This window comes from Syngnathus floridae, chromosome 14, assembly GCF_059516105.1.
Source record: "Syngnathus floridae isolate MCC-2025c chromosome 14, RoL_Sflo_1.0, whole genome shotgun sequence".
Taxonomy (NCBI): domain Eukaryota; kingdom Metazoa; phylum Chordata; class Actinopteri; order Syngnathiformes; family Syngnathidae; genus Syngnathus; species Syngnathus floridae.
The window spans coordinates 1,308,441-1,320,571 of NC_142426.1; the positions used below are offsets into that span (position 1 = coordinate 1,308,441).

The following is a 12,131-nucleotide window of genomic DNA, read 5'->3' on the forward strand; positions in this document are numbered from 1 at the left end:
AACGACAGAACATGCTTTCAGGAATTGGAAGAAGCTAAATTGTGAATTTAAGATTTTGCAATGCTACATTTAATAGGAATAATTGATTGGTTGATTATACAAAATTCTAAATGCAAGCTAAATCTGAGAGATTGAGTTCTTCAAATTTAAAAACAAAGAAAAAAATTCAGATTAATTTGCCAGTTGTTTGTTTTAGTTAAGTTTTTTTTGGACTGGTGGATTGTTCTACCAGGAAACCTGAGTTGAAAATGATATATGAATGTTGTGTGGTGAGCTTGGATGAATTGGGACCAATGTGATAGTATGACTCCTTTTTGGAGACTGTGTGAGATGCATATGATGAGCATTGATGAATGATTGCCTGAATGAGAGGTTGAATGGTTGAAGTCGTTGGCGACTACTATAGAAAATTAGTAGAGCGACTTTGATGAAAGAGTGATTTTGAGCAGGTTGAACGTTAGAAAGAAACACGTAGCTTTTGGATTGATAATTAACTAGAGAAAAAACTGGAGAACCAGTAACACATGTTGAAGGTGTGAACTGAGAAATTGAGAAGCGTTTTGAAAAGGAAGTCAAATTAAATGATGATGGAATCGTATGTAGTACAGAACGCATTCTCCCAAAAAGTTTGTCAAGGTGTGAGGCATGGGCGTTGCCAAGCCTCAAAAGGAGGGAGTGAGTAGGACAGATAGTGGAAGATAGTAGTAATACAACACTTTATGACAATGAATTTTCGAATACATTTGGTGTTATACTGTGGTAAATTTTTTGTTCTGGTGTAGATAGGTTAGCAACACGAGAGATTTAGAGGTTCAAAAGAAAGACAGTTAAAAGAAAACATTTTTGATTTGGACAATTGCAGGCTAACAGGAACATGAGAACGATAAGAACTACGAGGTGGGATCCAATTTCATTGGGGAGATTGAGAATTCACAGCACCATACTCGAAGTCACATTTTTGAGCAAGCATGACAATAACATGTGAGAGGTCAAGACATACAGATCAGGGCTTGATGTGGAAAGCAGACCTCGATGAGTTGATTTTCAATAATGATACTGAAGACAACATACTGTCCGATTAAATTGGAACTATAGATAAAATGTAGCTCAAAAAATAGGATGAGTTGCAGGATTTACAATATAAAAACGAGACCGCTGTAATTTGAAGTTTGGTAAATAAATGTTACCAGCAAATTGATGGCAGCAGCTACATTTGGAGATATTCTTACAAGTTTGACGTCCCAGCCTGTCATTCTCAGTGTCAGGGTCCCTGAAACCCAATCCGAGTCTTCGCCTGCAGCCTTGAACAACTACAAAATGGTGCCTGGCTCTGAAGCACCTTTGACCTTTGGCGAAGGACAAGAAAAGACTGCTGTTGTGCTTGGAGGGCGACAAGTACACTCCGGAGGACAGACAACATCCTCGGGGACGGAAAAGACAGTGAAAAGCGGAGGAACTCACAATGATGAAAATTGACTCATTTGAACAATGGACTCATTCAAGAGTGATGGATGGGGTCGCTCTGAAGCAACAACAAAAGAACACCAACTTGAGAGGGTGACGTGCGGCAAAAAGATCTGGACTTGGAGTGTCCGACAACCAAATCGCACTCCTTGGTACGGCGTTACCAAATTTGGTGAAGCTTGGTTCAAAGTGGAAGGGAGATTCATTGTGCACTGAGTTTGACAGAACTGAGGAGATTTGATAAATAAATAAATAAAAATTTGACAAATACGTAGGGCTACAGAGAAAAGCATTATAATCAGAGATTGAACGGATTTGGATAAAACAAATAGGCTAAAACGGTAGGAAACAAGAGCAAGATCTGATATTTTGGCTCATCAAGCTTAAAACGTAGAGGTCGAGTTATATAAATTTTAGAACAGGACATTTGGCAGTCAGGAGGAAGCTAGGTTGCTCAATGTACCTACTCAATACAATAGTAAGGTTTTTTGTACCACAGTGGAGGTTGGATGGTCAGAAAGTTAGGTACGTTCAATTTTTGACATTCACACAATCATGCATAGGAGTCACAAGGCGACAGTTAACAAGTCGATGACTGCAATAGGGGCCACCTACGACTGCACCGACATGAAAAAGTAGAAGCGAGAGGGCAGAGTATGGGATTATATGCTAAAACGTCTGCTATACAGTTACCGATAGGAGATTCTATCAAAAGAAGCTACACGAGAGATGTGTGTGTGTGTGTGTGAGTGTGTGTGTGAGTGAGTGTGTGTGTGTGTGTGTGTGTGTGTGTGTGTGTGTGTGTGTGTGTGTGTGTGTGTGTGTGTGTGTGTGTGTGTGTGTGTGTGTGTGTGTGTGTGTGTGTGTGTGTGTGTGTGTGTGTGTGTGTGTGTGTGTGTGTGTGTGCGTGCGCACACCCTGTGTGGGTGCGAGCTTGTGAGGAGAAAGAAGGCATGGGTAAGACAATCTCTTTCAAACCAGGAGGCAATAAATGGGAACGCCCCTGTCATAAATAGTTTTTGGTTAAAGGGAATCATTAGGAGGTGTTCAAACTCTTCCCGCAAACACTCCTATTTACCAGTTAAATGGGCACTACAATTGACTACGAGAGTTGCAAGCAACAGATAAAGAGCAGTCCTTGGCAGATTATATGATCAGGACGCTCAAACTGTGTCAAAGACAAATTTACTGCCGCTTGATCTTTCCTCCTCACAGGTCGACAACCCCATCAATCCAGGAGACTGGGTCTACATCGAGGTCATCAAAAGAAGGAACTGGGCCAGCCACGACGGGAGGGACCATTCCAAGTCTTGCTGACTACACATGTTGCATCCAAGGTTGCAGCACCCACAAATGCATTAACGACGACTGCTCTCCAGGAGGAAACTGGATGGGAGCTTTGGACATCACCGCTGTGTGCCAGGATGGGAGAGCCGTTTTCAAGGTGTAAGGGCTCTACTACCAACATGGCTGCACCATCGGACGGGACCTACTTCATCCAGAAGTTCAGAGGCACTGCCTCACCTGCATCCTATGAGTGCACGTGCCTGTTCAGTACGGATCATGGTTTTGTGGTCACAAGAGTTGTCCGATGCTGCCTGCCAACTGGACACGAGTGTGTGCGCCAGTGTGTGTGACAGACCTCACCTACAGACTAGAACATCATCAGCTGACGCGAGCACATATACAACTTCTTAGACGTGACAGATGTGATGATGATAATGAGACGTGGATTGCGTAGATGCTGTTCTGTTGAGCATGTATTACGGAAACTTGTTGATTTGACCATCGAAAATGCTTCGCAAGTGATGGATACAATGATGTACTGTTTCTGTGTTTTTCTTTTTATTTTTTTTATTATTGATAGCATTCTGGTCGCCTGTGGCAAAGGGGCCGTGTAAGAATTTTCCTGCTAATGACATCTGGCCAGCAGGTTTTTCGCTTACACAATAAGTTTGATCTGGGGTGTTGAGGTAATGCCTCATCTTCATTGGAAAGTGTTGCTATCATTGTTTGTTGTTTTTTATTTTTCCTGTTCTTCTTTCTTCATTATGCATATATATGTGTTTTTTTTTCTTACTTGTCTTTGTTATTTGGGGTAGCATAATCATATGATAAAACAGGAGGGAGATGTTAGGGTTTTCCAGGTTATCTTTATCATAGGATTATGTTGGAATGCAACAGGTAATAAATACCTTACCTTGTCCTCCTTATCACAAGGTCATAAAACATCCCCTGACATGTTTAGACTAGAGGACAAGGGCTTTAGCCAGTTTACCCAAACCCCCACTCTGTTTCTCTTAATAAATATCCCCTCGCAGGAACAAGGGTTCAGACTTCATTCTGGAGCGAGTGAACTCTCCACCTGCAGGTGTCCAAAAGGACTTACTTGTCTCCCGTGTGGTTCTTGCAAAATAAGTTGGAGTGAACAAATCTCTAACAGTCAGCCTGTACTGTAAGGGATCAGACAGTACAGCCGAGTGCGTAGCGACAGAGACTTTATTGTGGGAGGCAAGATGGGAATAGCTGGCGCTGGAGCGGCAATCTGGCTGGGGTAGACAAGCAATTCTGCGGGTTTTCCGAATTGTTAGGCGAGTCAGTTTCTCGGACTGATGAGCGAAGCAGCATCATGGGACAGGTGTCTTGCCTGGAACAGGCATTGACGGCCATGGCCCTCCATTCTTCTCTGTCATCCGAAGCTTTCATGAACTGGTTGTTTGTTAGCTCTGTATGAGTTGCCCATTCATTGAGGCTGTCCACATACATTTGTCGTTTGCGTCCTCTGCTTCTCTTTCCCTCAATCTTTGCTGTTGCGCTGAGATGTTCTATTCCCTTTGTTCTGTAGGTGTGCCCAAAGAATTTCATCTGTCTTTTTCGTACTGTATTGAGGAGTGATCTTTTCATATTCATCTTTTCGAGGACCTCCTGATTTGTCTGTTTTTTTTCAGAATTCTTCTGAGGAACTACATATCTGTTGCCTCTAGTTTTTTCTTTATGCTGCTGTCGATTGTCCAGCATTCGCATCCATACAAGAGAACCGACCATACATATTCCTTTAGTATTCTGAATTTGGTTGTAGTTTTGGTGTTTCTGTTGGTCATGACTGGGGACAGCTGTTTAAATGTGACTTTCGCTATGGCAATGCGTTTTTGTACTTCTGATATGCATTTCCCATCTGATGTAATGGAATAGCCCAGATATTTGAACGTGTTGACTTGTTTTACCTGTGCGCCATCACTTTGTAGTTTGCATGTTGGTGCTATAGGCTGTTTTGAGATTGTCATGCTTTCCGTTTTTGATATATTTAGAACCAGTCCTTTGCTTTCACTTGCTTCCACAACAGTATTCAGTATCTCTTGGAGGGTCTGTTCTGACTCTGCCATTAGAACAATATCGCCAGCGTATCTTAGATTGTTGATATTGTGTCCGCCCAGACATATTCCTCTCATGTCTTCGATGTTCCTTAGAATCATTTCACTATATAAATTGAAGAGGTCTGGGGATAGGACACATCCCTGTCTCACTCCCCGCCTAATTGGAGTTTCTTCACTGTGCACGCCATCTATTCTCACTGTGGCTGTCTGTTTCCAGTAGAGGTTGCTCAATATTCTAAGGTCCTTACCATCAATTTTAAGTTTCAGTGGGACCTCAAATATTTAGTCAAATAGTATTTGATAAAGTAATCAATCACATGTTCTCCGAGTTACATATACGGTCATAGGCAAAAGTATCATTCGTATGCAAAATCAAATTCAAGATTTTCCTTTATAAATCATTGCCTGTTCAGATCAGCAATATCGGTAAAATATATCATATAGCGGACAGACACAATGATATTTGAGAAGTGAAATGAACTTTATGGGATTTTCAGATTTGTCAAGAAGAATAGTGAAATAGACCTTCAACCAGAATCAACACTCTCATTGGAAGCTATGGGAAGTGTCTAGAGCAGTGATCCTTAACCTTGTTGGAGGCACTGAACCCCACCAGTTTCATATGCGCATTCACCGAACCCCTCTTTTGTGAATTTTTATTTATTTTTTTCAAATTCAAGACAGAGATGTTTTTACCGGTGCACAAAATGAGCCGTGCATAAACATCACCTTGTTCAAAGAATAAAACCAACACAATGCATGAATTCACAACAAATGACATACGAGCAAATCAGTGTGACTTTTGCTGTTGCCTTTGCGAGACCAGCTCAGATATGCAAATTTATAAATCAGGTGTGTTTGGACCCCCGCAGTGGAGGCCCTGCCGAACCCCTGAAACCGACTCACCGAACCCCTAGGGTTCGACCAAACCCAGGTTAAGAACCACTGATCGAGAGGCTGTTATTTCTGCAAAAGGAGGATCTACTAGATATTGATATTGAAATATTGTCATTTTTCTCTTGGGCTACTTTTGTTGAAATAATGATTGCACACTGTCTGCAAACCCAATAAACTTCTTTTCACTTCTCAAATATCACTGCCGCCATCCACCGTGTATGGATTTGGGCTAGCGCCCAAGATTAAATTGGACTAGTTGATCAACAGCAACGTCTTAAAGAAGGGCTATTCTTGGAGTTGAACCCAGGACCTCCTACACCCAAAGCGAGAATCATACCCCGAGACCAACGAGCCACGGCGAAAACTTGCACACCATTTTACATTCCGTGTAACGTTGGCCTGTCAAACACCACAATGATAGACAACAGTGATTCTAAGAAGAGCTCGTCCGGGAGTTAAACCCGGAAAATCATGCAACCTAAGGTAGAATGAAACCCCTGCACCAATGAGCCCCATAGTAGACCAGCTGACCCCATTACATTCCGATTGGTAACCCATGTGACATGGACCTGAAGACTGTATGTCAGTGATTAATGGAATAAATGGAATCTGGTTGTCCTAAGGCTGCTAATTCCCTAACTTCAAGCTCTAACGGCAACTCTAAAACCCTAACAATAACCAAACCCTAATAATTAACCCCATCCATCCATCCATCTTCTTCCGCTTGTCCGGGGTTGAGTCGCGGGGGCAGCAGCTTCAGAAGGGACTCCCAGACTTCCCTCTCCCCAGCCACTTCATTCAGCTCATCCCGGGTTTCCCAAGGTTTTCCCAGGCCAGCTGAGAGACATATTCTCTCCAGCGCATCCTGGGTCGTCCCCAGGGTCTCCTACCGGTGGGACATGCCCGCAACACATCCCCAGGGAGGTGTCCAGGAGGCATCCTGATGAGATGCACGAGCCACCTCATCTGGCTCCTCTCAACGTGGAGGAGTAGCGACTATACTCCGAGTCTCTCTCGGATGACCGAGCTTCTCACCCTATCTCTAAGGGAGAGCCCGGACATCCTGCGGAGAAAACACATTTCGGCCGCTTGTATCCGGGATCTCATTCTTTCGATCACGACCCATAGCTCGTGACCATAGGTGAGGGTAGGAGCGTAAATCGACCGGTAAATCGAGAGCTTTGCCTTTTGGCTCAGCTTTTTCTTTACCACGACGGACCGGTACAGAGTCCGCATTACTGCTGATGCTGCACTGATCCGCCTGTCGATCTCGCGCTCTATCCTCCCCTCACGCGTGAACAAGACCCCAAGATACTTAAACTCCTCCACTTGGGGCAGGATCTCATCCCCGATCCGGAGAAGGTATGGCACCCTTTTCCGACCGAGGACCATGGACTCGGATTTGGAGGTGCTGACCCTCATCCCGTCCGCTTCACGCTCGGCTGCGAACCGCTCCAGTGAGAGCTGGAGATCACGGCCTGAAGAAGCCAACAGCACCACGTCGTCTGCAAAAAGCAGAGACGCAATGATGAGGTCCCCAAACCGGACCCCCTTAAGACCTCGGCTGCGCCTAGAAATTGTGTCCATAAAAATTATTAACAGAATCGGTGAAAAAGGGCAGCCTTGGTGGAGTCCAACCCTCACTGGGAATGAATCCGACTGACTGCCGGAAATGCGGACCAAACTCTGGCATCGGTGATACAGGGACCGAACCGCCCTTATCAGGTGTCTCGGCACCCCGTACTCCCAAAGCACCCTCCACAGAACCTCCCGAGGGACACGGTCGAACGCCTTCTCCAAGTCCACAAAACACATGTGGACTGGTTGGGTGAACTCCCATGCACCCTCGAGGATCCTGCTGAGGGTGTAGAGCTGGTCCACTGTTCCATGGCCAGGACGAAAGCCACACTGCTCCTCCTGAATCCGAAGTTCGACCTCCCGACGGACCCTCCTCTCCAGCACCCCTGAATAGACCTTACCAGGGAGGTTGAGGAGTGTGATTCCCCTGTAATTGGAACACACCAAGAACTCCGGGCGGATCTCATCCACTCCCGGGGCCTTGCCACCGAGGAGTTTTTTAACTACCTCAGTGACTATGACCCCAGAGATTGGAGAGTCCGCCTCAGAGTCCCCAGGCCCTGCTTCCACAATGGAAGGCATGTCAGTGGAATTGAGGTCTGGGTATTCTCCCCACTGACTCACGACGTCCCGAGTCGATGTCAGCAACACGCCATCCCCACTGTAAACAGAGTTGACGTTGCACAGCTTCCCCTCCTTATACGCCGGATGGTGGGCCAGATTTCCTCGAAGCCGTCCGGAAGTCATTCTCCGTGGCCTCGCCAAACTCCTCCCACGCCCGTGTTTTTGCCTCAGCAACCGTCGAAGCCACGTTCCGCTTGGCCATCTGGTACTTGTCAGCTGCCACTGAAGTCCCACAGTCCAAAACGGCCCGATAGGACTCCTTCTTCAGCTTGACGGCATCCCTTACTGCCGGTGTCCACCAGCGGGTTCGGGGATTGCCGCCACGACAGGCACCAACTACCTTACGGCCACAGCTCCGGTCGGCCGCCTCAACAATGGAGGCGCGGAACATGGTCCACTCGGACTCAATGTCCCCCGCCACCCCCGGGACGTGGGAAAAGCTCTGCTGGAGGTGGGAGTTGAAGTTCTTCCTGACAAGGGATTCTGCCAGACGTTCCCAGCAGACCCTCACAGAGCGTTTGGGTCTTCCAGGTCATTTTCCCCTACGATCAGAGCCAACCCACCACCAGGTGGTGATCAGTTGACAGCTCCGCCCCTCTCTTCGCCCGAGTGTCCAAAACATGTGGCCGCAAATCCGATGACACAACTACAAAGTCGATCATCAAACTGCGGCCTAGGGTGTCCTGGTGCCAAGTGTACACATGGTCACCCTTATGTTTGAACATGGTGTTCATTATAGAAAATCGGTGTTGAGCACAGAAGTCCAATAATAGAACACCGCTCGGGTTCAGGTCGGGGGGTCTGTTTCTCCCAATCACGCCCTTCCAGGTCTCACTGTCATTGCCCACGTGAGCATTGAAGTCACCCAGTAGAACGATGGAGTCCCCAGAAGGAGCGCTCTCCAGCACTTCCTCCAGGGACTCCAAGAAGGGTGGGTACTCTGAGCTGCCGTTTGGTGCATAGACAAACAACAGTCAGGACCCGTCCCCCCCACCCGAAGGCGGAGGGAGGCTACCCAATGTGCAGGCGCCCAGCCGGGGGGCAATAAGTATACCCACACCTGCTAGACGCCTCTCACTGTGGACAACTCCAGAGTGGAAGAGAGTCCAGCCCCTCTCGAGAGGGCTTGTACCGGAACCCAAACTGTACGTGGAGGCAAGTCCGACTATGTCTAGTTGGAACTTTTCTGCCTCGCACACCAGCTCGGGCTCCTTTCCAGCCAGAGAGGTGACATTCCATGTCCCAAGAGCCAGCTTCTGCAGTTCAGACCGCCAAGGTCCCTGCCTTTTGCCGCCGCCCAGTTTACACTGCACCCGACCCCTTTGGCCCCTCCAACAGGTGGTGAGCCCATGGGAAGGGGGACCAACGTTTCCTTTTCGGGCTGTGCCCGGCCGGGCCCCAAAGGTGAAGGCCCGGCCACCAAACGCTCGCCTTCGAGCCCCGCCTCCAGGCCTGGCTCCAGAGGGGAGCCCCGGTGACCCGCGTCCGGGCGAGGGAAAACGCAATCTATTTATGTTATTCGTCGTAAGGGAATTGTGAGCCGTGCTTTTTCTAGCCCCTCACCTAGGACCCGTTTGCCATGGGTGACCCTACCAGGGGCATGAAGCCCCAGACAACATGGCTCCTAGGATCATAGGGGCACGCAAACCCCTCCACCACGATAAGGTGACGACTCACGGAGGGGTAATGATTAACCCCTAACCTGCTAACTCGCTAACGGTAACCCCCTCAGCTTTAACCCTAACCTCTAATGCGCTCCCTCAAGGTAGTGCCCTCTAAACTTGAAGGCAGGCATATACGAACGGGACTAGCAGATTGCCCCATTTCACTACTGTTTTAATAACGTTTACAGATGGTTAAAATCCACATAATAGCTATAAGTGCATGTGTTCTGTGAGCGTTCCCCTTTCTGCCTCCTCCCTTTCCTTTCTCCCGCCAAGCAGTCCATCTTGCCCCAACACAGGGCATGTTCCTCGTTAGTATCATGGATAGTATCTCTGCTTGTCACGTGATTGACTGGGGTTTGGTTTTCAACCCAAGTGCGTTAACCTATGTTTGCAGCAGAGTTATTACATAGCTGCACTGGTTGTGCGTGCATCTGAACTTAAGTGAGTGACCTGTTAGTTTTTCAAAATGAACTCAAACTTTTATCTGTAGCCGCCTTCTACTAAATCAGTGGTCCCCAACCTTTTTTGCGCCACGGTTACGTGTCAGAAATATTTGTGTGGACCGGCCTTTATATAAATACGTAAATAATACATTTATATACTATGTGCCTTTTTATTTTTACTTTGTGTATTGTTTACTTGAATGTTTTGTTTGACTGTGGACCAATTGGGTGTAATATGTCTTGTCTCCACCGTGGGATAGTAGGAAACGCAGTTTCAATCTCTTTTTATGTCTTGACGTAAAGAAATTGACAATAAAGCAGACTTTGACTTTGATAATGCGTTACAGTGGTCCAGGCGCGACATAATAAACACATGTATAATAGTTCCCGCATCACCGGTCAAGAGAATCGGACTAATCTTACCAATATTACGGAGGTGAAAAAGCGCAATTTTAGTTATGTTCTTAATGTGCTTTTGAAAGGAGAGCGTTTGGTCAAATATTACCCTGAGATTAGTTACAGTATCGCTCTGAGTGATAGTACAGTTATCCATAGTTGGAGTGGTTTCCTTAAATAAGTGTTGATAACAAGCTGGACCAATTATCAACATCTCAGTTTTATCTGGGATAAGACAAAGGAAATTGAGAGACATCCATTGCTTGATCACCGCAAGGCACGCCTCAAGATTACAACAGTCCCGCGGATTTGTCATCAATAACGGCATATATAATTGAGTGTCATCCATGTAACATTGAAAACTAATGTTATATTTACGTATTATGTCCCCAAGCGGAATCATATACATATTAAATAGAACTGGTCCGAGTACCGATCCCTGCGGGACACCACAAGTAACGTTATAGAGCTCAGAGGTCGCATTACCATGGACTACTCGTTGTTTTGCTATGAATGAGAGATTTGAAACCAGCCTATAATTACTGAGACAGTCCGGGTCGAGATTTGGTCGCTTAAGCAGCAGTTTAATGATAGTTGTTTTAAAGGCTGTTGGCACTATACCAGACAGATTAATTATATTTAAGACGGACGGTCCTAAAATTTGAAATAATTCTTTAAATAGTTTTGCTGGAAGCGGGTCGAGTGAACATGTCGTTTGTTTAGCCGCACTAACCAATTGCGTAAGCCTTTCAAGGGACACACTTTTAAAATTTGATAGGATTATTGCATGTTCGTCAGCGCCGGTAATGGGCATTCTCGACTGAGCGATTGGAACTGTCATCTTGATCTCATCCCTAATGGATTCAATCTTTCAAGCGAAAAATGAACCCGTCAGCTGAGTGCAAGGAGCTATCGGAGGTCGGATGGCACCATGTCAGTTTTGCCACTGTATCAATTAAGTATTTAGGATTGTTTTAATTGAGATTAATAATTTGTGAGAAATAATTAGTTTTTGCTCAACTAAGTGCATCTTTGTATTTCAGGAGGCTGTCGCGCCCTGCCTGATTGAAAACCTCAAGTTTGGTTCATCGCCATTTTCGTTCATGCTTTTTAGATAATTGCTTAAGCGTCCCTGTTTCATCTGAGAACGGTGTAGTAGGCTTTCTACGGCGAGTTTTCAGACTTAGTGGCACTATCGAGTCGATGGCATTTAACAAAGTCGCATTTAATTCATTTGTAAGATTATCAGTAGAGCCGATATATGCTTGAAATATATCATTGGAGCCACCGTGTATCACTATATCTGAGTGGCTGGTGTTGTTGAACCCATGCTGTTGACGAGACCTATTGTGAGCTAGCGCCCTTAGATTAGCTTCTATGTCGGGTGCTCTGCCTCCATGGATACACATTACCGTGGCTGGATTTTTAAGTGTGATGTTTTTCGGGTAATGGAGTCACCTATGACCAAGGTGCGAGAGCCAGTAGGCCGAGCTGGCTTGGGACGGCTATGCGTCTTAACTGGCTCATCGCGGTTAGCAAGCCAATTGGGGCTAATGCTAACTGGGCTAGCGGGCTGACTACAGTCCGCATCTGTGTCTGCCACATCTACTGTTATCACACTATGCTGCTCTAGCTGGCGGACACGTCCCTCTAGCATGGACAACCTCTCTATGAGAAGGGTGCAGTTG

The 12,131-nt window shown here is 46.2% G+C and overlaps 1 long non-coding RNA gene across 1 annotated transcript in view; it reads left to right on the top strand.

Moving 5' to 3' along the window:
- Positions 1–3,795, top strand: part of LOC148386900 (uncharacterized) — a 55,754-nt gene extending 51,959 nt beyond the window's left edge. The window contains exon 3 of the long non-coding RNA XR_015862585.1: positions 2,680–3,795. This is a non-coding gene — a long non-coding RNA (uncharacterized LOC148386900). The remainder of the gene's footprint in view (positions 1–2,679) is intronic.
- Positions 3,796–12,131: the final 8,336 nt, after the last annotated feature.